The 24532-nt window shown below is 43.2% G+C and overlaps 1 protein-coding gene across 1 annotated transcript in view; it reads left to right on the top strand.

Annotated features, from left to right (window-relative positions):
* The window catches only part of LOC137614810 (putative N-acetylated-alpha-linked acidic dipeptidase), a 154387-nt gene that overhangs the window by 42246 nt on the left and 87609 nt on the right, over nt 1-24532 (top strand). The gene's annotated exons all lie outside the window — the stretch shown is intronic.

Below are 24532 nucleotides of genomic sequence, written 5' to 3'. Positions count from 1 at the left end.
TTCTGGGCGAGAGACCTGTGCCGCCCAGTGAAATGCTCCTTTAGCATCATTTCTAAGGTATATAACTGCTAAATAATACCAGAGAAAAAATTGCATAGGAATGCTAGGTGTGAACCCAGCTCGCTCACCTGATAGGTGTCGGTATAAGTAATACGGGCGTGAAAATCACATGCAGAGGTCTCGTACCAATTAGATATCTCCTCGTCAATATCCCCCAAATCAAGAGGAGCCATCCCAAGTCCACCACAGACCGTCGCTACCCACAATCCTACCCACGCCAATGACGTCACTCCTCATAGCACCCAAGTTTGGGTCCAACAGGGAGGGTGAGCAGAGGGTGGGTTCACTGGGCGGCACAGGTCTCTCGCCCAGAAATAGATTTTTCCTTTGTCAAAATCCCTTTTCTGGGCTCTGACCTGTGCTGCCCAGTGAAATAGTACCAGAGAAATGGCCCCAAACTTGGAACCAAAATATTGAATCAAAAAGAAAAATTAAAGTCAAACATATCAAAAACATGATTTAATATATGTAAATCTAAGTACATGGTATTCGAGAAAAAGAGACCTCCTTACGTAACAAAAAAGCAATATAAGTAAAACATGGGATGCAAACTAAATGTATAATCCTAGGATATAGGAGAAAAACATGAGCATCAAAATAAGGTCTCAACAAAGAGAATACCAGGATTAAGGATTACTGTAAGGATAAAAATAACAATCTCGAATGACTATAAGTGAACATGGGCAAAAATATATACATAAATGATAAGGACTGTACATAAGGATGCAACTGAAGGGTGCGATCCAAAAGATAAATCAAACCACTGTAGGGACCATAAGTGAGGCAGGTAGGGGGAAGAGAAAAAGAGGGAAACAAGACATGTGATTAGGATTCATGATGATCGGGAGGAACCACACTTCCTGCTGCCACTGTAGCAAATTTTAGGGCTTCCAAAGGTTTTAAATAGTGGCGTTTGTCAAATTTCATATGATGGAAATAATTAATAGAAGTAGCTACAGCTCGAATATCATGGACATGAGGGAATGATTCTGGGTTAGCCTGTTTGATGAAATACAGAATCTGTTGTCTAATCCCTTTAAGGGTGATGGTTCCTCCGTTCTCTCTAATGAATAAGGGCCCCGAGGACTTAGTGCAAGTTCTATTTAGGTAGGCTTTCAAAGTTGTAACTGGACATAAGGATGCATCCCGTGGAAGGGGAACAATCTTCCAGGGGGACCATCTGTTTTGGGGGTCCTCATTCTTTGCTAGGAATGTTTTGTCAGGAGAGAGTAGAACTTCACCTGACGGGAGAAAATCAAGGTGGCCTGGATTTCTAGACAAGGCTGAAAGCTCCGAAATTCTAGCACCAAAGGCTAAGCTCATTAGGAATAAAGTTTTCCGTAATAATGGGATATAGGCACATGATTCATTAGGAGTGTCAGAAGCTAATTTAAGAACATCATTCAGAAACCAGGAAACTGCGGTAGGACGAGTTGATGGTTTCAATCGGGCACAAGCTTTAGGAATGGAAAAGAGGTATGAATCCGTAAGGTCAATATTGAATCCAATCTGAAAAATCTTTTTCAAGGCCAATTTAATGGTAGTAATAGTACTAGCTGCTAGGCCCGATTCAAATAGAGTCCTAAAGAAGGTTACTGTGAGGTTCATAGTCATTCTCTCAACCTTTGAGTCCTTTAAGAACTTGGCGAGTTTCTTGACAGCCGAGTCATATTGACGAAGGGTGGACTCTCTCTTATCTGATTCTAAAAATAAAGTATTTTAAGGGTCAATATCTGCGCCTCTTTGGGCCGCGAATTTCATAAAGTCCATAAAGTTAGGGCACTCAGAGCGTTTGAGGAAGCGAACACAGTGCAAGTTTGTACTGTCTGTGTTAGTATTGGATTGGGGATCCGCCCGGGCCGGAGACCCAGTTCCACCAGAAGAGGGAACCAATTGCTCTTGGGCCAGTTGGGGGCTACTAGAGCCACTTTCCCCTTGAAAGATCTGAGCTTGTCCAATACTTTCATCAATAGGTTGATTGGAGGGAATAGATAGATTTTCTCCCAAATGTTCCAATCCAGTAAAATTGCGTTTGTGGCGTAGGCTAAGGGGTCCAGGTTGGGAGCTACGTAGCACTCTAGTTTGTGATTGGACTGAAGGCCCGGGACCTGGGATAGAATCCACTTGAAGGACTTGAGGTCCAGGGACCATTCCGACTCTAGCAGAGTCGTTCTGGACAGTGTGTCCGTCACTACATTGCTTACTCCCGCCAGATGGACATCTGGAAGATGCCACTTGTTGGACGTTGCCAAGGAGAAAATGGCTAATATCACATGATTTATGTCCCGATTTTGAGCCTCCTCTGTTTAAGCAGCGAACTACGACTTCGCTGTCTAGAACGGATCTGATGTGTTGATTTCTGGCTGGGGACAACCGTTTCAGAGTAAGGAACACTGCCATGGCTTCTAAGACGTTTATGTGAAGCTGGCGAAACATTGGTGACCAAAGACCTTGGGTCTTCTTGAACTGGGAGTATCCCCCCCAGCCTGTTAGGGAGGCATCCGTGTGAATGACCAGCTTTGGAGGTGGATATTGCAAGGGGACGGATTTTGACAGATTCTTCGCCAATGTCCATGGTTGGAGTCTTTTCTTCAGGATCGGAGGGAGACGAGCTCTTCTGTCTCGATATTTCTTTTTCGCCCTGGAACGCCAAATCCGATTTATGTCTTTTAGTCTGGCCTTCAGTAATATGTCTGTCACTGAGGCAAACTGGAGGGCACCCAGAATCCTCTCTTGGTTCCTTCTGGACGTCAATTTGTCCTTGAGGAAACGTTTAGTGTTTCTTGCTATCTCTTTTCTTTTGGCCGATGGAAGGCGTAGGGTGTGGGAGTTTAGGTCCCATTGTAACCCTAGCCATTGGAACGTCGACTTCGGAACTAGGCGAGATTTCGCGAAGTTGATCCGGAACCCCAAGTGTTGAAGGAATGATAAGACCTTGTTTGTTGCCGTCAGGCAGTTCTCGACGTTGTTCGACCAAACGAGCCAGTCGTCCAGGTACGCTACTACCTGAATTCCTTGGGTTCTTAGTTCTTGTATTACCGTCTCTCCCAGTTTGGTGAATATTCTGGGTGCTATATTCAGTCCGAATGGCATTACTTTGAAGGTGTATGCTTGCTTGCCTAGCTTGAAGCCTAGGTACGGACGAAAATGCCTTGCTATTGGAACATGATAGTAGGCATCAGTAAGATCGATGGAGGTGGTGACGGCCCCATGGGGAAGTAAGGTCCGTACCCGATAGACGGTTAGCATGTGAAACTTGTCGCATTGAATGTAAGAGTTTAGATGGAATAGGTCCAGGATTACTCTTCTTTTGTCCGAGTCTCTCTTTGGCACGCTGAATAAGCGACCTTGAAATTTCAAATGACGTGCCTTTGAGATTGCGTTCTTTCGAAGCAGATCGTCTGCGAACAAGGCTAACTCTTTTGTTGGGTGTTGGTAAAAACTGGCTGGTGGAGGGGGCCCTACTATCCAACTCCACCCCAGACCTTTGGAAATTATACTGAGTGCCCAACTGCTGAAAGTCCAGTTCTTCCGGAAAATGTAAAGTCTTCCCCCTACCTGTGGTGTTTCAATAATTCGCGGAGGATTTACCTCCTCGTCCTCCGCAGAGGCCTCGGCCTTGAGGGGCGATCCTTCCACCTCTGGCACGAAAGGTGCCCCTTGCGCCAGAGCCTCTGGAACGTTGGTATCCACGAGAGGATCCCTGAGTCTCAAAGGTCTGGGGAAGCATAGGTCACGGGGGCTAGTTGACTTTGAGGGACCAACACGTATTGTTGTTGGTGATGGGCTTTTGAGGTGGAAGGGAGGTTTCCCTGAGCTAAAGGGACTGGTTGAGCCATCTGCTGGGGCTGCTGGGTTTGGTAAGAGGGGATGGGCCTCAGTCTCTTCCTGCCGTGAGATTGGGAAGCGACAGGTTCGAACTTGCGTTCAGGGACTAGACCCCAACGCACCTTGAGGCTCTGATTCACTCTAGCAGCCTCGCTGAGGACGCTATTCACCAGATCTTCTGGGAATAGGTCCGTACCCCAGATTGGGGCCTTAATGAGTCTGTTAGGCTCGTGCCTTATAGTGGCCTCCGCTAACACATGTTTGCGGCAGCGGCGCCTAGCTGCTAGGAAGTCGTAGGCATCCGACAGCAAGGTGTGGAGCAACGACTTGGTAAGTACCTTGAAGAGGTGTTCCTCTTCATAGAGGAAAGAAGTCAATTCCGCCATGGTTGCTGAGTTAATCGAGCGACTCAGGTGCAAGCGAGCCTCGTACTCGAGGCGAATCAAGGACTCCGGGAGCTTAGGGAGTCTCTCACTAAATTGAGTAGAGGCGCAATCAGGGGTCAGCTTACCCACAGTGAATGTCGCCAGGGCACCAGTCCAGCTCTCGTGGTCCCCCGGGAAAACAAGGGAAGTCAAGTCTGTTTCCCTGCAGTTGCGGTAAAGGCTTGTCTTCATTGACAGCCTGCATGGCAAGGGCCATGATCTTAGTGACACACGGCGTAGGGGTGTGCTTGTCTGCCACAAACATTGTGTAGGAACTCTTAAAAGGAGTGAGCATCGTGTTGACACACTCCAGCTCATTAAGGGTCCGAACCCAAGTGGATTGGGCCTGTTCTTTTGGTAAATGACTGTCTCCTTAGGGACCTTGTCTAGGCGGACCAGAGCCTCCTCCGTGAGGCGGGCGAAGCCAGGGAAAGGAAACTGCAAACCCGGCGGGTAGAACTCAAAATCTTCCACCAGCCGGGTGCAAAAACCCTCGATGGTCAACATCCCATCCTTAAAGGGTGCATGAATTGCTAACTTCCACGGGTTGTTCTTGACAAACTCCGGGAGTTTCGAGGCGTCCGGAATAGCATACTGCTGTTGTTGGGGCAGACCGGAGCGCATGAGACCTTCAACTAGGGACTCTTGGTTCTGAACCTTAGAGACGAGGGTTTTAACTAAGGTTCCAAGGCGTTCCAAGGTGTTGGAAAAAGCTGACACGTCAAAAGAAGGCGCCGGGGCGCTTACCGCCGGCTGTATGGGTTGCGAGCCGGGTGTCATTCTCGACTCCGGGATGGGAGGAGTAGGTGTGACTGGGGCCTCAGGGACCCTAGAAGACGAAACCCGTGATGACGAAGACCTAGGGGTCTTGGGATGTTTCGTCGTACCGGAAGACCTGTGGGTCTTAGTCAGAGGTTTACGGACGGACTTAACTTTCGGCAACACAGAAGGGTTGCTGGTATCAGTGGGGTGACGTCCAGAGAACCCCTGAAAAGAAGAAGTAGATGAAGTAGAGAAAGCCGGACTAAGGACAGGAATCTTAGATCGGGACACTCTTGCCTCACTTACAGGCCTACCTGGGTCTGGCTCATCCAAAGCCATGGGTTCGACGTCCAAATTCATGGCGGCCGCCGCCGAATGTTTGGCATTGGGGTAAAGGAGGTTGCACATCTCCTCAGAGAGAACGTAGGGGTGCCGGGATTTGACGTTGCGGGCGAACCCGCCGACCCATACCTTGAGGCGGGCCAAGGCTGTAGACTTTTCGGACTGTGAACTCTGAAAGAGAAGATACCGTTACTAAGGAAGGAGAGGTAGGGAACACCGAGAAGGTGAAAAGACCGAGTGCATGCGTTGTCGGAGTCTCTGATTAATTAAAATTAGAATATAACCGAAAAGCAGGTAAATTCCGAACCGAAAAGCAGGTAAATTCCGAAATTAGTTTAAGAAACTATAATGTATAATAACGGTAGGAACACTTACTGAGTCCGAAGTGAGGGTGGAGACGAGGTCGTAGCAGACCACACAGTTGTCGGGATGCCAGACAGTTAAGTCGCCGACGTGGACCGAACAGTGGGCATGTGACCTACACACGTCATGTCCACAAGCCTGCTGAAGAACGGCCGCACAGGCTGTCATCATACAGCGAACCGCCTGTAATAAAAGGGATACATAAGTATAATAGGTAATTCGGTATCCTACGGGATCCCGGGTGTGCCGGGACCAAAGTAAACGATAAGGAACATTAGCGTTAGGATACTATATAATGTTCTCCCGGTGGGGCCGGGAGAAGAGATTAATTAAGTTAACTTATAAGTATAATTAGAATTAACCTTAGTAATGATTAACTTAATAATAAACCGTAAGGGAATTCCGTGTCAGGTAAGATCATTCTGGATAAGGGTAAGGGAGATAAGATCCCTTAGGCAAAGAGAGTGAACACGTAAAAATATAAGGTTAGAATAGCATGATTTTGTTGGCTCCGGAGATACAACTGAAAGAGGGAGACCAGCACCGGGCCTACCGGGGTAGGGGGGTGCCGGACTCCCTACAAAAGAAACCTTAAGTAATAAACTCTCAATAAAACAATAGCAATAACAATATAACTCCCATGGGGTATGATCAGAGAGCTCACAACCAAAGAAACAACAAAAACTCCCGCTCTCCCGATGGCCAATCGAAGAGGGCGGGAATCCGGCTGAGGCGGAATGAAGTGAAGAACTCGCAAGTGAGACAGATCGAGGCTAGGCTAAGGCAAGGAGTCAAACGGTATCCCGGGGAGGGATGGGGGGGAGAGGTCGGAGAAAACGGACGAGAGGGATCGGCCGAGAACCCGAACAGCTGACTCCAGGTCTCAAAGAGACGGCAGGTATCCCCAGGGGGGATGGGGTGTATGCGTCTGCATACTCAGGCTCAGGTAGTGGGAGGAGCCACAGAGGGAAAAAGACGTATGGGGAGGCATACTCGAGATCAGGGAGTGGGAGGAGCCAAGAGCCGTAGGTGGATATGGCGATCGCGAGAGGCTGAGCAAGGACAGGAGTACCAACCTGTCCGACCAGATCGCGGGACACTAACATAACGAATGATCACAACACGGAATAAAATACTGAGGTTAAGGCATGCAAGAAGCTGATACAATAAATGAAAATCCTCTCATGGAGAGAGAGAGAGAGAGAGAGAGAGAGAGGGACGCAAGAAAGGCGGTGAAAACAACAGAGCAAGGGCACGCCTGCCAGTACGGGGAGGACCAGGGCTGGACAGGGGTGCCAACAAAACACCGAACGGAACAAGCCGAATAGTAAATAAAACATAAACGCTGCCGATCGAGAGTCCCCCTCAGATAAAGTCTAAACTCTAAAATAACAGCGATTCCTTGGAATCGTGGAAAGAGAACTAATCATAAAATATCAGCACAAGGCATCTCCACGGTATTGACCGAGAAGGACGCCGCCATAACCAAACACAGCATGAAAATCCTCTTTGGCATAACCATGGTGAAAATGATAATAATAATAATAATAATAATAATAATAACTGCTCGATCATCGGTAAGAGCGCAAGTTCAAATCGAATAACAAATAGTATGGAAGACCAAAAGTAAATCGTTAGGAACGGCAGGAGGTAGCAAGAACTAAAATGGCCGCCGCGACGCGGGGCCGATAACAATAGCGAAACCAATAAACATGAATAACACTAAAAGTAAGGAAAATGCTACCTCCGAAAGCTCAGAAAACATAAGTCTGGTACTTAACTTCAATGAGGAAGCTTGAGAATCCAACATGATGAGCAGGAAAAGCGTAAAATCCAAGAAAAGGGCACAGCTAAAAACACAGCACTTAACAAGAGTGATGCTAAATGAGGAGTGTCGTCATTGGCGTGGGTAGGATTGTGGGTAGCGACGGTCTGTGGTGGACTTGGGACGGCTCCTCTTGATTTGGGGGATATTGACGAGGAGATATCTAATTGGTACGAGACCTCTGCATGTGATTTTCACGCCCTCATTACTTATACCGACACCTTTCAGGTGAGCAAGCTGGGTTCACCCCTAGCATTCCTATGCAATTTTTTCTCTGGTATTATTTAGCAGTTATATACCTTAGAAATGAGGCTAAAGGAGTATTTCACTGGGCGGCACAGGTCAGAGCCCAGAAATATTTATTTGTAAATGAAACAAAAACTATTAGGAATACATTATTATATCAATTGAAATAATCAAAGGCAAAATTAACATCCCTTTTGCATAGTGTACCAGCAAGAGTAAAATACTAAGCTACATGCAAGATATACCACTACACAGTTACAAAACGGAACTTTTAAAATCCTAACAAGACCATGACTGCAGAACCCTCAATGCCCGAATTCTTTACCGAAAACTTCCCCAATGTTAATAATCAATGGCCTTAATATTGACCAGTCATGCTCTGCCGTCAATCTGCTTTGAAGAACGGCAGCTAAAACTGAAGAATAGCATGCCAAAATACAGCTGTGGGCCAGTGTCTGTCTTCCCTCATTACTTACAATCACAAAATCACACAATTCATTCTTACACCGAAGTTTCTGTAAGCTTTCAGAAGTGTTGACATCACATTGAAAGGACAGCATGAAAAGTATTGCACTTTACTTAATACAACACTTCATTACAGTTTTTTCCTTGATTGCAGGACTCTAACATACCATAAGCTAATTCTTTTCCTTCATCTCACTCATATCATGAATATGGAAAACCCAGTCACCATAAACCTCTTCTCTCAGCAGGAGTCTCAGATCTCCAATCGGCAGGATTCCCAGTCATCACAATCTCTTTTCCAAGTTGGCCCTTATCAGTCTGACGATGAAGGCATCCATGAGTCATTGCATACCTTCATTTATAACAGTTATACAGACCACTACACACTAATAACAGGCAATATTCTAAATTCTCTAGAGAATACCCTAATTCTCTCTCCCTTACACTCCCTACTGAGTGTAGAAGGCTGCTGTCAATACCTTGTTTATGCAGCTGTCAATACCTGGAAATAAGATAATAACGAATCAAAGCATTTTTGAAAGAGGGTACAGAGGGATATACAGTATATATACAAAAAATTACTGTTTCATAAGATACAAATCCACTAAGCTTTCTTAGATACAAAACACTTTTATTCCATTTGGTGCCCAAAGACGTGGAACTTGCTGCTGAGAGATGGAGGAAGTCCCTACAGGACTCCCTCTTCCATAGGGCTTTGACATCCAAGCCCTATAAACCACCAGCTCCTCGGCAATCCCGTCCAACCAAGACCTCGACAAACAAGGCAGCAGCAAAGCCAGTGGTGCCTAAAACACCCTTTCCAACCAAGGACAAGAAAGGCACAAATCCTCCAGGGGAAGAAAACATCCTATGGGGAGCGGCCGAGGCTGCAAATGCCAAAATAGGCACTACTCCCGCTTTTCCACCAGTGATGGGATGCCTACAAAGTCGCTGGGACTGGTGGAAGTAACTCGGGGCTGAACCTTGGACAGTCTCCGTGATTCGTTCAGGGTATCGTATCCCGTTCACAACATCTCTCCATCCCCTGATCAGGAATCCAGTGTCAATAGACTCCTTTGTGATGGAATCAGTAAAGGGGTTAGCCCTCCAGGCAAAAGTCCAGACCTGGTTGAAGAAGGGCACTCTCCAGGAGGTCCTCGACGGGTCTCCAGGCTTCTTCAGTCGACTCTTTTCCTGTAATAAAGTTGTCTGGAGTCTGGAGACCAGACATCAACCTCCTAGCTATGAATAAGTTTGTCAAGCAAACTCCGCTCAGCATGGAGATGGCAGACAAGGTCAGACAAGTGGTAAGACCACAGGACTTCAAGTGCACTCTAGACCTAAAGGACGCATACTTCTAGATCCCAATCCATCAGTCTTCAAGGAAGTACTTAAGATTCAGCCTATACAGCAAGAAATACCAGTTCAAGGTGCTGTGCTTCGGTCTATCCACAGCACTTAGTCTTCACCAAAGTTTCCAGCCTAGTATTATCGTGGGTGCAGAGGATCGGCATCTGTCTCCTCCATTATCTGGATGACTAGCTAATCCTAGCGGACTCGGTGTCAACCCTTCTTCACCACCAAGACAAACTTCTGAGACTTTGCCAAGATCTGGGGATCTTGATAAACCTCGAAGTCCTCCTTGCATCCTACGCAGAGACTGGTATAACTAGGCATGATAAGACACCAATCTCCGCAAAGCTTTCCCATCAGACGACAGGATAATGCTGAGAAAGTTCACAAGATCCTTTTGCAGACGAGAACTTCTAGCCCAAACGTTGCTACGTCTCCTCAGGCGCCTTCAAGATTCGTTCTCTCCAGTGGTGTCTCAAGTCCCAGTGGAATCAGGCCTTTGACTGCCTGGACATCCTGATCCCCACGGGAGCAGCGAAACAAACGGACCTCGAATTGTGGGTGTCGGACAAGAATCTACAAAAAAGAGTGGATCTTCTCGTCCTCCCCCTAGATTTGATGCTCTTCTCAGACGCTTCAAAAAAAGGGTGGGGGTCCACGTGCAACACAAAATGACCTCAGGCCTCTGGTCAAGGTCAGAAGAATACCTCTACAAAAATCTTCTAGAGATGAAAGTCATCTTCCTGGCCCTTCAACAGTTCCACGAGTTCCTGGCGGGCCACTCAGTGGTGATGATGGGCGACAACACCACAGTAGCGGCTTACGTCAACAAACAAGGAAGTACCTTTTTGCTGCCCCTATCCCATCTAGCAGTAGAGATACTGAGATGGGCCGAGAATCACTCGATACCACTATCGGCACTCTTTCATTCCAGACAAAAGAAATGTGGTCGACGACAACCTGAGCAGAGCATCTCGGTTTGTGAGTACCGAGTAGTCTTTGGATTATCAAGTAGCCAACAAAGTCCTGACTTTGTGGGGTTCTCCAACTGTGGATTTCTTCGCAACGGCCCTGAACTGTAGGCTCCCGTTGTACTGCTCCCCAGTCCCAGACCCCAAGGCTCTCTGGCAATATGCATTCCAACAACGGTGGGACAACATAGACGTCTACGCCTTTCCCCCATTCTGTTTGATGAGGAGGGTACTCAACTAGGCCAGAACATCGGTCAACCTCTCAACGATTCTCATAGCTCCGTTATGGCATCATGTGGAATGGTTTCCGGGCCTTTTGAAACTCCTGACTGAGTGTCCAAAAGAACTCCCTCCACGACACTATCTATTCGGACAACCATATGCCAACATATTCCACAAAGCTGTAGCTTCGCTACACTCAGAGAAGATTTTCACAAGAAGTTACGAGCAGGATGTCTGGATACCTGCAGAAATCATCAGCAGCAGTCTACCAGCAAAGTAAAAAGTCTTCTGTGGTTAGTGTCGAGAAAGGGGTAGCTCTCCTCTTGATGCCACTATTCCAGCAATAGCGGAATTCCTTGTGTATTTGCGTGAAGAAATGCGCTTCTCAGTCTCGGCAGTAAAAGGCTATCGCTCGGCCTTAAGCCTCGCCCTTAGACTGAACGGAATGGACATTTCCTCATCGGAAAAACTTTCTTTACTCACAGAGTTACGAACTTACCTGTCCTTAGTCTAAAGTGAGACCTCCCCTGTGGAACATGGTTAGAGTTCTCAAGTCTCCAAAGAGACCTCCCTATGAACCATTACGACAGGCAACAGATTGCCACTTAACTTGGAAGACGGTGTTCCTACTAGCTTTGGCTTCGGCCAAGTGAGTCTTTGAACTTCATGGTCTATCATACAACATAGGCCATTCAAGGGGATGGGGAGAGGTAACGTTCAGCTTCGTCCCTGAGTTTGTTGCCAAGACTCAGACTTGGGGAGTGACGGATGCCTGATTCGACTCTTTCCGTATTACGGGACTCAGCTTCATAACAGATGACCCTGATCATTTCTTACTCTGGCCAGTGAGGAGTTTGAGGCTGTATCTCAAGAGAACAGCCGCAGCCCGTCCCAGTGTGCCTGCACTTTTCGTTAGCACTGGGAGAAACAAAGAGGAGGGTCAACAAGAACACCATCTCTTCATGGGTTCACAGTGTCATAGATCATGCCCTGAATCCAGACTCTCCTCTTTCATGTCGCCCCAGAGTTCATGATGTCAGGAGCATAGCTACGTCCCTGGCATTCAAGAGAAATTTCTCTTTGACGCAGGTTCTACAGGCTGGGGTGTAGAAACATCAGAGTACGTTCACAGTCCACTACCTGCAAAACGTGACCCACAAGAGGCTCGATATGTTCTCTATCGGCCCTGTGGTAGCTGCACAACAGCTGGTATAATACCTTGAGCTCCTTATTGGACATGTAGCAGAAAATTGAGGGCAGTTATACCTGGCTTCAGTCTATGTGAATGAAAAAGTTTGACTGGCTCTTGTTCTTTTCTTCATCCTCCCCTCTCTTGGGGAAAGCAGCATCCCAGGTTCTATGCACAAGCACAACTTCAAACCACTGCAGGTAAACCATTAAACTAATACTGTTGCGTCCCCATACCCTGCCGAGGTGGTATTGGGAAAGTCTTGGTTACAACCGTTTTTCCTACAAAGACACTGAATAACTTTTACCTGGACAGTCGCATTACTAAATAACTCTACTTTCAGCTTGCGTATGCCGCAGACCTTGCATAGCAAGGTTTAGTGAGGGCCAGGGACTCCTTATTTACAAACCTATTCAAAATAAGGAACCACAGGTAGCCAAAAAGCCAAATTGGCGGGGACGTCCACCTTCCTAAGGATCGAGTTACCCCTAATAAATATCGTAAGTTTGTATTCCAGATACGGAACAAATGACAAATTCAGAGAGAACTTTTATTTTTCCTACGATACAAACCTTTAGCTATTTATGCAAACTTACCCACCAGCCCTATCCCCCTTCAAGTCCTACTTCCGAGCAAAGTGAGCTAAATCACAGGTGTGAGAGTGGGAGCGGTAGCAAGCTCCCCCTCCCCCCGCTAACTAGCGGAATGGGTAGTTAACCCCCGCTAAATTTTAATGGCTCCTCCTTTCAGCTTTGCCGAAAGTAATACCCCTAACAAATAGCTAAAGCTTTGTATCATTAGGAAAAATATAAATTATCTCCGAATTTGTCATTTTAATTAATGAAAAACTAATGAAAATCTTTTCTTCCTTGAGCAAATGTCTGAATTCCTTATAATGTTGATTTTTCTGTCAAATAACCTATGATTGAAGCTTTAGAAAAGTTTTTGTGATTGGAATGTTACTTTTGGCTGTATTTTAAAGTACGAGAGATTAGAACAGGCATGGGTTCTCTCTGCATAGTTACTTCTTGTGAGATATCATAGAGGAGGATCTTGGGGGAGAGTGACTGTTCCTTCTTGCACTCTAGTTTTGGGATGTCTGAATGTGCGTGAATGTGCTACAATAGAGAGTAAAATATGTGAGATTAGAAGTATGTTTTGGAATAGAAGCATAGATGTATTGGCCTTGTTTGAGATAAAAATAAAAGGGATGGGTGAAGTGATGTTTGGTGAAGTGACTGGTAGTGTCGGGGATTGAAAGGGGAAGAGCAAGAGAGGGTGTGGCTTTATTGGTGAGTGAATGGATGACAGGTAAATTAGTGGAATGGAAGGAGGTATCATCTAGGTTAGTGTGGGTAAGGGTTATGTTGGTTAGGGAATGTTGGAGTTTTGTTAGTGTGTATGGGCTAGGTTGTGAGAGAAATGAAGAGCAGAATTAAATCTGGAATAAATTAACTAGGTGTGTAGAAGGAATTGTGTTGTGATGGGTGACTTGTCAGTGTTGCTGATGGAGAGGTAGGTGTCATTGGGAAGTATGGCATACCAGGTGAAAATGAGTCATGAGAGGCTACTAGATATGTGTTGAACAAGAGCTGATGATAAGCTGTAGTTTTTAAAGAAAGATATAAACAAGTATACATAGGTAAGATTGGTAGATGGAAGAGCGGTAGAAAGGGCATTAATAGATTGTTGATAACAAGGATGTTCGGAAGATTGTAAGATGTGCATGTGTTTAGGGCTATGGCTAACGGTATGATTAATAATTTTTTGGTTGAAGGAAAATTAATTTTAGAAAAAGTGGTGAAATAGAATGGGTGAATATAAAATGGAGGTAGTGAAGGTTGAAGATTTAAGAAAAATCAGAGGTAAAAAGTGAAAAGTATCAAGAGAGGTTGAAAGTGGCATAAAAGGTGAAAGGGAGAGAAACTGGTGATCTAGAGTAGGAGTGGAAGTTAGTGAAAGAAATTCTTGTTGGGATAGTAAGTGAAGTAGGTGGCAAGAGGATTGTTCGAGGCAGCATGAAGAAGGGTTGTGAATGGTGGAATGAAATAGTGAAGATGAAAGTGGAAGAGAAAAAGAGGGCATTTGAAGAATAGCTGCAGAGTAATAGTATAAAGAAGTACGAAAGTAAAACGTAAGATAACCAAGGCACAAAGGGCAGGTGACAGGAGGTGAGGTTAGGGATTGGGTTGTTCATATGAAGAGAAAAGAAATTTCTGGAAAGAAGTGAAGAGAGTAAAAAAGGGGGGATCGAGAAATGAAGAGACCATCAAAGATGAAAATAGGAGGTTATTGAAAAGAGATAAGGCAAGGATAAGGTGGGCTGAATATTTGAAAGTTTGCTGAATTTCGAGGATAATAGGCAGATATAATTGCTCCTGCAGGTGTTGAGGTGCCAGTGATGGGATTTGAGATTGAGAGATTACAAGAGAGGAAGTGAAGAAAACACTAAATGAAATGAGAGCAGGAAAATCACTTATGGATGGTGTGAGGACTGAGATGTTAAAAGAATGGTGGGGTGACTACTTGATTGGTTGTTGAGATTGTTTGTTATATTTTATATTGTCATTGGTTCCAGTGGACTGGGTGTGTACCTATATACTTCCGCTATACAAATGTAAGGGAGATGTGCATGAGTGTTGTAACTCTAGGGGTATTAGTTTGTAGTGTGGGGTTGGAAAAGTGTATGGTAGTGTTTTAATATACAGGATTAAGGATAAAACAGAGGATGCAATTTTAGAAATGCATGGTGGTTTTAGGAGAGGTATAGGTTGTATGGCTCAGATTTTTAATTATGCAAATATGTGAGAAATATTTAGCAAAAGGTAAGGTGTATGTCTCATTTGTAGATCTGGAGAAAGCTTATGCATTCGTGGATCTGGAGAAAACTTATGATGGAGTTGATAGGGAAGTGATGTGTAATGTGATTAGGTTATATGGAATTGGTGGAACATCATTGCAACCAGTGAAGAGTTTATACATGGACAGTAAAGCATGTGTTAGGATAGGAGAAGAGTGAGTGGTTTCCAGTGAGAGCAGGGCTGAGACAAGGGTATGTGATGTCACCATGGATGTTCAATTTGTTTGTTGATGGGGGTGTAAGAGAGGGGAATGGAGTGCCTGGTTGAGGATTGAAACTGATAGACGATTGATCATGAGTGGGAGGTGTATAGATTGTTGCTTGCGGATGATACTGTATTGATAGCAGATCGGAGGAAAAGCTAGGTCGGTTAGGGGCAGTTTGGAAGGGTGTGTATCAGGAGGAAATTGAAATTTAATGTGGGCAAGAATAAGGTTAAGAGATGCATGAGAAGGGAGGGTGGTGTTAGATTGTAGTGCTAGATTGAATGTCATTTTGAAAGGAATTACTGTAATTGGAATTGATCAGTTTAAGTACTTGGGGTCTGTTATTGCTGCAAATGGTGGAGTGGAAGCAATGTATTTCAAAGTGAATGAAGGATGTAAAGTGTTGGGGGAAGTGAAGGGAGTGGTAAAGAATAGAGGGTTAGGAATGAATGTAAAGTATTTGGTATGAGAAAGGGATTTTAACAACTGTGGTGTATGGATTGGAGTTGAAGGGATGAAAGTGACTGAGAGACTGAAATTGAATGTGTTCGAGATGAAGTATCTTGGGATTATAGCTGGTGTATCTTAATTGGATAGGGTTAGGAACAAAATAGTGGGGGTGAGAATGGGTGTAAGTAACGAATTTGTAGTTAGAGTAGATATGAATGTGTCGAGGTGATTTAGCCATATAGAGAGAATGGAAAATGGCTCCGTTGAAGAAGGTTATGAATGCAAGAGTTGATGGGAGAAGTACAAGAGGAAGGCCAAGGTTTGGGTGGGTGGATGAATAAGTAGATGTATAGAGGCAAAAGAGCTTTCTAGAAATAGAAGTGAATGGCGAGCGATTGTGACGCAGATCCGATAGGCCCTGCTGCTTCCTCCGGTTGTCTTAGTAACGGCTTGGGTTAGCACCAGTAGGGGATTTAGCATATGGAGCTTCATTGTGGTGGATATAGGGGAAGGATGGGCTGTGGCACCCCAGCATTATCAACCAAACTTGGCCAAATCCCTCGTCAGGCCTGGATGAATGAAGAGAAGAGAAAAATCCCCGTATATTCTTTTATTTTTTTCCGTTAGCTACCCCCCAAAATTGGGGAAGTGCCATGGTAGATATAGATTATCATCATCTTATCACTTGGAAAATTATCATCACAGTTGCCCATGCTTGGATTAGAAAGTCAAGAGCTGCTTTAATTTTGATGTACAGTAAATTATAGCTTTCAAGTTAGATATTTTCCCTTACTAACACCACGAGGGGTCTGGGAACGCCCTCTCTTGTATTATAATCCTGTGAGACATCAAAGAGGTGGAGCTGGGGGGAGAGTGACTGCTCCCCGCACTCTAGTTTTGGGGTGTTTGAATGTGTGTCGATGTAGTACGATAGAGAGTAAAAGATGTGAGATTGGAAGTATGTTTAGGAATAGAAGGATGGATATATTGACTTTGTGTGAGATAAAGATAAAAGGGAAAGGTGAAGTGATGTTTGGTGAAATATCTGGTAGAGTGTCTGGGATTGAAAGGGGAGGAGCAAGAGAAGGTGTGGCTCTATTGCTGAGGGAATGGATGACAGGTAAAGTAGTGGAATGGAAGGAGATATCATCTAGGTTAATGTGGGTAAGGGTTAGGTTGGGTAGGGAATGTTGGGCTTTTGTCAGTGCGTATGGGCCAGGTTGTGAGAAAAGTGGAGAAGAGCGGAATGAGTTCTGGAATGAATTAACTAGGTGTGTAGAAGGACTGGGTAGTAGGAATTATGTAGTTGTCATGGGTGACTTAAATGCTAGAGTGGCGTTGGAGAGGTAGAAGATGTCATTGGGAAGTATGGCGTACCAGGTGAAAATGAGAGTGGCGAGAGACTGGTAGATATGTGTGTTGAGCAAGAGATGGTGATAAGTTCTAGCTTTTTCAAAAAGAAAGATGAAATCAAGTATACATGGATAAGAGTGACAAATGGAAGAGTGGTAGAAAGGGCGTTAATGGATTATGTGTTGATAACTAAAAGAATGTTTGGAAGATTGAAAGACGTGCACGTGTTTAGGGGTATGGCTAACGGTATGTCTGATCATTTTTTGATGGAAGGAAAATTAGTTGTAGCAAAAGAGTGGGGGAATAGAGTAGGTGGATGTAAAAGAGAACTAGTGAGGATTGAAGAGCTAATAAAATCGGGGGTAAAAAGTAAATATCAAGAAAGGTTGAAAATGGCATATGATGAAGTGAAAGTAAGAGAAACTGGTAATTTAGAGGAGGAGTGGAAGTTAGTTAAAGAAAATTTTGTTGGGATTGCAAGTTATGTGTGTGGCAAGAAGTTTGTTGGAGGCAGCATGAGGAAGGGCAGTGAATGGCGGAATGAAGAAGTGAAGGTAAAAGTGGAAGAGAAAAAGAGGGCTTTTGAAGAATGGCTGCAGAGTAATAGTGTAGAGAAGTATGAAAGATATAGAGAGAAAAATGTGGAAGTAAAGCGCAAGATAAGTGAGGCAAAGAGGGCAGCTGACCTGAGGTGGGGTCAGGGATTGGGTCATTCATATGAAGAGAATAAGTAGTAGTTTTGGAAAGAAGTGAAGAGAGTAAGGAAGGCTGGTTCAAGAATTGAAGAGACAGTGAAAGATGGAAATGGAAAGTTGTTAAAAGGAGAGGAGGCAAGGAAAAGTGGGCGGAATATTTTGAAAGTTTACTGAATGTTGAGGATAATAGGGAGGCAGATATAATTACTGTTGCAGGTGTTGAGGTGCTGGTGATGTGAGATGAGAATGAGAGAGAGATTACAAGAGAGGAAGTGAGGAGAGCACTAGATGAAACGAGAGTAGGAAAAGCATCTGGTATGGATGGTGTGAGAGCTGAAATGTTGAAGGAAGGGGGTGTGACTGTACTTGAATGGTTGGTGAGATTGTTTAATGTGTGTTTTGTGTTGTCAATGGTACCAGTAGATTGGGTTTGTGCGTGTATTGTACCACCATATAAGGGTAAGGGAGATGTGCATGAGTGTTGTAATTCAAGGGGTATTAGTTTGTTGAGAGTAGTTGGAAAAGTGTATGGTAGAGTACTGATTAATAGGATTAAGGATAAAACAGAGAATGCAACCTTAGAAGTACAGGGTGGTTTTAGAAGAGGTAGGGGTTGTATGAATCATATTTATACAGTTAGGCAGATATGTGAGAAATATTTAGCAAAAGGTAAGGAGGTGTATGTTGCGTTTATGGACCTGGAGAAACCGTATGATAGAGTTGATAGGGAAGCTATGTGGAATGTGAGGAGGTTATATGGAGTTGGTGGAAGGTTGTTGCAAGCAGTGAAAAGTTTCTACAAAGGTAGTAAAGCATGTGTTAGGATAGGAAATGAAGTGAGCGATTGGTTTCCAGTGAGAGTGGGGCTAAGACAGGGATGTGTGATGTTGCCATGGTTGTTTAACTTGTGTGTTGATGGAGTGGTGAGAGGTGAATGCTCGAGTGCTTGGACGAGGATTAAAACTGGTAGACGAGAATGACCATGAATGGGAGGTAAATCTGTTATTGTTTTGTATGATACTGTACTGGTTGTAGACGCGGAAGAGAAGCTTGGCCGATTAGTGACAGAATTTGGAAGGGTGTGTGAGAGAAGGAAGTTGAGAGTTAATGTGGGTAAGAGTAAGGTTATGAGATGTACGAGAAGGGAAGGTGTTGCGAGGTTGAATGTCATGTTGAATGGAGAGTTACTTGAGGAGGTGGATCAGTTTAAGTACTTGGGGTCTGTTGTTGCAGCAAATGGTGGAGTGGAAGCAGATGTACGTCAGCGAGTGAATGAGGGATGCAAAGTGTTGTGGGCAGTTAAGGGCGTAGTAAAAAATAAAGCGTTGGGCATGAATGTAAAGAGAGTTCTATATAAGAAAGTGATTGTATCAACTCTGATGTATGGATCGGAGTTGTGGGGAATAAAAGTGACGGAGAGACAGATTGAATGTGTTTGAGATGAAGTGTCTAAGGAATATGGCTGGTGTATCTCAAGTAGATAGGGTTAGGAACAAAGTAGTGAAGGTGAGAACGGGTGTAAGAAATTAGTTATCAGCTAGAGTTGATATGAATGTGTTGAGGTGATTTGGCCATGTTGAGAGAATGGAAAATGGCTGTCTGCTAAAGAAGGTGATGAATGCAAGAGATGATGGGAGAAGTACAAGAGGAAGGCCAAGGTTTGGATGGATGGATGGAGTGAAGAAAGCTCTGGGTGATAGGAGGATAGATGTGAGAGAGGCAAGAGAGCGTGCTAGAAATAGGAATGAATGGCGAGCGATTTTGATGCAGTTCCGGTAGGCCCTGCTGCTTCCTCCGGTGCCTTGGATGACCGTGGAGGTAGCAGCAGTAGGGAATTCAGCGTTATTAAGCTTCATCTGTGGTGGATAACGGGGTAGGGTGGGCTGTGGCACCCTAGCAGTACCAGCTGAACTCGGTTGAGTCTCTTGTCAGGCTGGGAGGAATGCAGAGAGGAGTATTTTTTGTTTCATGTGTTTGATGTCGGCTACCCCCCAAAATTTGGGGAAGTGCCTTGGTACATGTATGTACAGTGAACCCTCGCTACTTCGCGGTTCGACCATCGCGGATTCACCACTTCACGGATTTTTTCCATAACCCATATATATACAGTAATATATATATATATATATATATATATATATATATATATATATATATATATATATATATGTATGTATGCATGTATTTATGTATATATGTAGGTATGTATATGTGTATACATATAAATATATATATATATATATATACACACACACACACACACATATATATATATATATATATATATATATATATATATATATATATATATATATATATATATATATATATATATATATATATCTAAAGTAGGAAGATGTGATGTAGTTCTAATGGAAAAGTATGGGAAATATGTCTGGGTAATAAGCAAAGCTCTACCTCCAGTTTGTTTCTACATTATGATCAGAGATAAATGTAAACAAAACATTGGTTGCCATTTTTTATCGTGCTTTTTAGCATGTTTAGGAAATGCATGAAATAAAATCACCTTTAATATTTGTGCCTGTTTTAGTTTAGGGTACTGTAGTACATGCATTAAGTGTTCTGTACATTAAAGGGTAGTTTGTTAACAGTACTACGTACAAGGGAAGGTTTTAAAAGTCTGAATATACATGTTGAATAAATAGGTAAATATGGTGTCACTACTTCGCGGATTTTCACCTATCGCGGCCGCGACTGGAACCTATCTACCGCGATAAACGAGGGTTCACTGTATGTACTAACACCACAACCTTTTTATTATTATTACTAGTTATGCTACAACCCTAGTTATAAAAACAGGATGCTATAAGCCCCAGTTTTCAGCAGGAAGAACAGCCCAGTGAGGAAAGCAAATAAAAAGATACATTAGAGTAGTATATTTGAATGTACCCTCAAGCAAGAGAATTGTAACTCAAGGCTAGAGAATTTTATTCTAGAGTGTGCTTCCAGAAGAGCTGCTTACCTCAGCTAAGGAGTCTTTTCTACCCTTCCCAAGTGGAAATTAGCCACTGAATGATTACAGTGAAGTAGTTAACCCCTTGTGAAGAAAATTTTTCAAGTTTATCTTAGTGTTGTCAGGTTTATGAGGAAAGAGAGGAATGTATAAAGAATAGACCAGACTATTCGGTTTATTGTAGGCAGAGGAAAAATTAGCTTTATTGAGAGAAGGCTCCATTGTTGTACTATCTAGGAAGTCAAAGGGCCCAACATCACTAGCAGTAGTAGCTGAATAGGTGGCTGATGTCCTAGCAGAGATTACAGTCTTTACCATCCAATCATATATTTTGCATTAAGATCTCTTTAGTGAAAGGGTAAGTGCAAAAGTCCTTCCAATCATTCTCCACCCAGTTGGGTGTAGTACAATCAGCGCACCTAATTTTCTTTTTCTTGACTCTGCTTCCTTTCCTTAATCTTGCTATCCAACTTCTTAACTTTTACAGAATAATGCAACTTCAGTAAATGGCCTCCCTGGCTCCAGTGCTTAGCCATATGGCTTAAATTCTGTCCACTCTTCAAATCTTTCATCCCCCATTATATTTTTTCAATTATTTTTTTTTTCTTCCATTTGAAATAGTCCTTCATATATCTCAGAAGTGGCCTGGCTATGATAGTCTTTCTCATGTTGTGAGTTTAAAAGTCCTCTATTGCCATAATCTGCCAAATCCATGGGTATGAGGGGGTGTTCCGTTCCAGCCCCACCCGCCACCCCCGGCAATATCTGATCTATCTTTTCTATTTCTATACTTTTAAGCTTTTATAAACCCTTCCAACATTTATAAACCCACCATACACTCTTAGAACCCTTTTAAGCTAAGACTTATTTTGCTATAGACATATCCCTATGTATGCATATGAAAAAATTTAAATTTTACTCATTAACAAATACACTGCTCGGCCAGGCTACGCCTTTGACCTAGAACATTTACTATGGCCAAAATTTTCAGCTCTATTCAAATTAAACAAGATTTTAATAGTGCTGATGTTTCACTTAACTGTGTCCAAAGTTAATTATAATATTCACATCGTATATTACAGTATTAGTATCTTAATAAAAAAATTAAAATATCAAATATGTCTTTTCCATTGTTAAAGTTTGTAAGCTCTTTGAGACTAGTTACCTTCACAATCATTGTGATTCTTACACGCCCCAGTTACTATACCGACACTTATTAGAGTGAGCGAGCTGGGTTTATTCCTGGCATTCCATGCATCTTTTTTCTCTGGTATATTTAGCAGTATTTATGCCTTAGAAATGGTGCTATAAGGAGCATTTCACGGAACGACACAGGTTCCTCGCCCAGAAATAGATTTTTCCTTCGTCAAAATCCCTTTAATGGTACTGTGAATCCAAGTTTAGAAATGTTTCATCCCTGTTGCTGATACACAATATTCTTAGTCTATACCCTTACAAAGCTTGATTACAAATCTTATGAAATTATTTTTTTTTCAATTATTTAAGTTTTTTTTTTTCAATTTAGTTTACCATAAACTGAAAAAGGTATAGAGTACAGTAATATATCTTCTATTCAACCCATCATTTGTAACAACTATGGTAATTGTTTATCTTGCAAAAGTTGAAATGCAGACACAAATCTGAATTGGTTGTTCATATCATAACAGCTGGTTTTCTTTACTAACTATACTTTTATCATTCATTTTCATTTTCCTTTTTAGCTTATTGAACTAGAAGTTGGGATAAAGAGGTGGAGAAAGAGTTAAGTTCATGATTGTCTCAAAAATTAAATCTTGTGATACACAAGATACATGATAAAAACATAAAATCCTTTTTTATGGGTGAAAATTTGTTGCTCACAATATGAGAGATTGCATGAGTTTACAAGAGTATATGCTGTAATACTGTAATTTACTATACTGTATTAGGTTTTAGGCTCAAAAATTAATATAAGAAAAAATAATTAAAATACAAAACCTATCTCTCCTCAGAAACTTGCAATAAAGGTTTACATATAAATTATATATACATACATACATATACCAAGGCACTTCCCCCAATTTTGGGGGGTAGCCGACATCAACAAATGAAACAAAACAAAAAGGGGACCTCTACTCTCTACGTTCCTCTAGCCTAACAAGGACTCAACCGAGTTCAGGTGGTACTGCTAGGGTGCCATAGCCCACCCTCCCACATTATCCACCACAGATGAAGCTTCATAATGCTGAATCCCCTACTGCTGCTACCTCCGCGGTCATCTAAGGCATCGGAGGCAGCCGCAGGGCCTACCGGAACTGCGTCACAATCGCTCGCCATTCATTCCTATTTCTAGCACGCTCTCTTGCCTCTCTCACATCTATCCTCCTATCACCCAGAGCTTTCTTCACTCCATCCATCCACCCAAACCTTGGCCTTCCTCTTGTACTTCTCCCATCAACTCTTGCATTCATCACCTTCTTTAGCAGACAGCCATTTTCCATTCTCTCAACATGGCCAAACCACCTCAACACATTCATATCCACTCTAGCTGCTAACTCACTTCTTACACCCGTTCTCACTGTCACCACTTCGTTCCTAACCCTATCTACTCGAGATACACCAGCCATACTCCTTAGACACTTCATCTCAAACACATTCAATTTCTGTCTCTCCGTCACTTTCATTCCCCACAACTCCGATCCATACATCACAGTTGGTACAATCACTTTCTCATATAGAACTCTTTTTACATTCATGCCCAACCCTCTATTTTTTACTACTCCCTTAACTGCCCCCAACACTTTGCAACCTTCATTCACTCGCTGATGTACATCTGCTTCCACTGCACCATTTGCTGCAACAACAGACCCCAAGTACTTAAACTGATCCACTTCCTCAAGTAACTCTCCATTCAACATGACATTCAACCTTGCACCACCTTCCCTTCTCGTACATCTCATAACCTTACTCTTACCCACATTAACTCTCAACTTCCTACTCTCACACACACTTCCAAATTCTGTCACTAATCGGCCAAGCTTCTCTTCTGTGTCTGCAACCAGTACAGTATCATCTGCAACAACAACTGATTTACCTCCCATTCATGGTCATTCTCGTCTACCAGTTTTAATCCTCGTCCAAGCACTCGAGCATTCACCTCTCTCACCACTCCATCAACATACAAGTTAAACAACCACGGCAACATCACACATCGCTGTCTCAGCCTCACTCTCACCAGAAACCAATCACTCACTTCATTTCCTATCCTAACACATGCTTTACTACCTTTGTAGAAACTTTTCACTGCTTGCAACAACTTTCCACCAACTCCATATAACCTCATCACATTCCACATTGCTTCCCTATCAACTCTATCATACGCTTTCTCCAGATCCCCATAAACGCAACATACACCACCTTACCTTTTGCTAAATATTTCTCGCATATCTGCCTTACTGTAAAAAACTGATTCATACAACCCCTACCTCTTCTAAAACCACCCTGTATTTCTAAGATTGCATTCTCTGTTTTATCCTTGATCCTATTGATCATTACTCTATCATACACTTTTCCAACTACGCTTAACAAACTAATACCTCTTGAATTACAACACTCCTGCACATCTCCCTTACCCTTATATAGTGGTACAATACATGCACAAACCCAATCTACTGGTACCATTGACAACACAAAACACATATTAAACAATCTCACCAACCATTCAAGTACAGTCACACCCCCTTCCTTCAACATCTCGACTCTCACACCATCCATACCAGACGCTTTTCCTACTCTCGTTTCATCTAGTGCTCTCCTCACTTCCTTTATTGTAATCTCTCTCTCATTCTCATCTCCCATCACTGGCACCTCAACACCTGCAACAGCAATTATATCTGCCTCCCTATTATCCTCAACATTCAGTAAACTTTCAAAATATTCTGCCCATCTTTTCCTTGCCTCCTCT

The sequence above is a fragment of the Palaemon carinicauda genome, chromosome 21 (genome assembly GCF_036898095.1).
Source record: "Palaemon carinicauda isolate YSFRI2023 chromosome 21, ASM3689809v2, whole genome shotgun sequence".
Lineage (NCBI taxonomy): Eukaryota > Metazoa > Arthropoda > Malacostraca > Decapoda > Palaemonidae > Palaemon > Palaemon carinicauda.
This window is presented reverse-complemented; position numbering and strand designations above follow the sequence as displayed.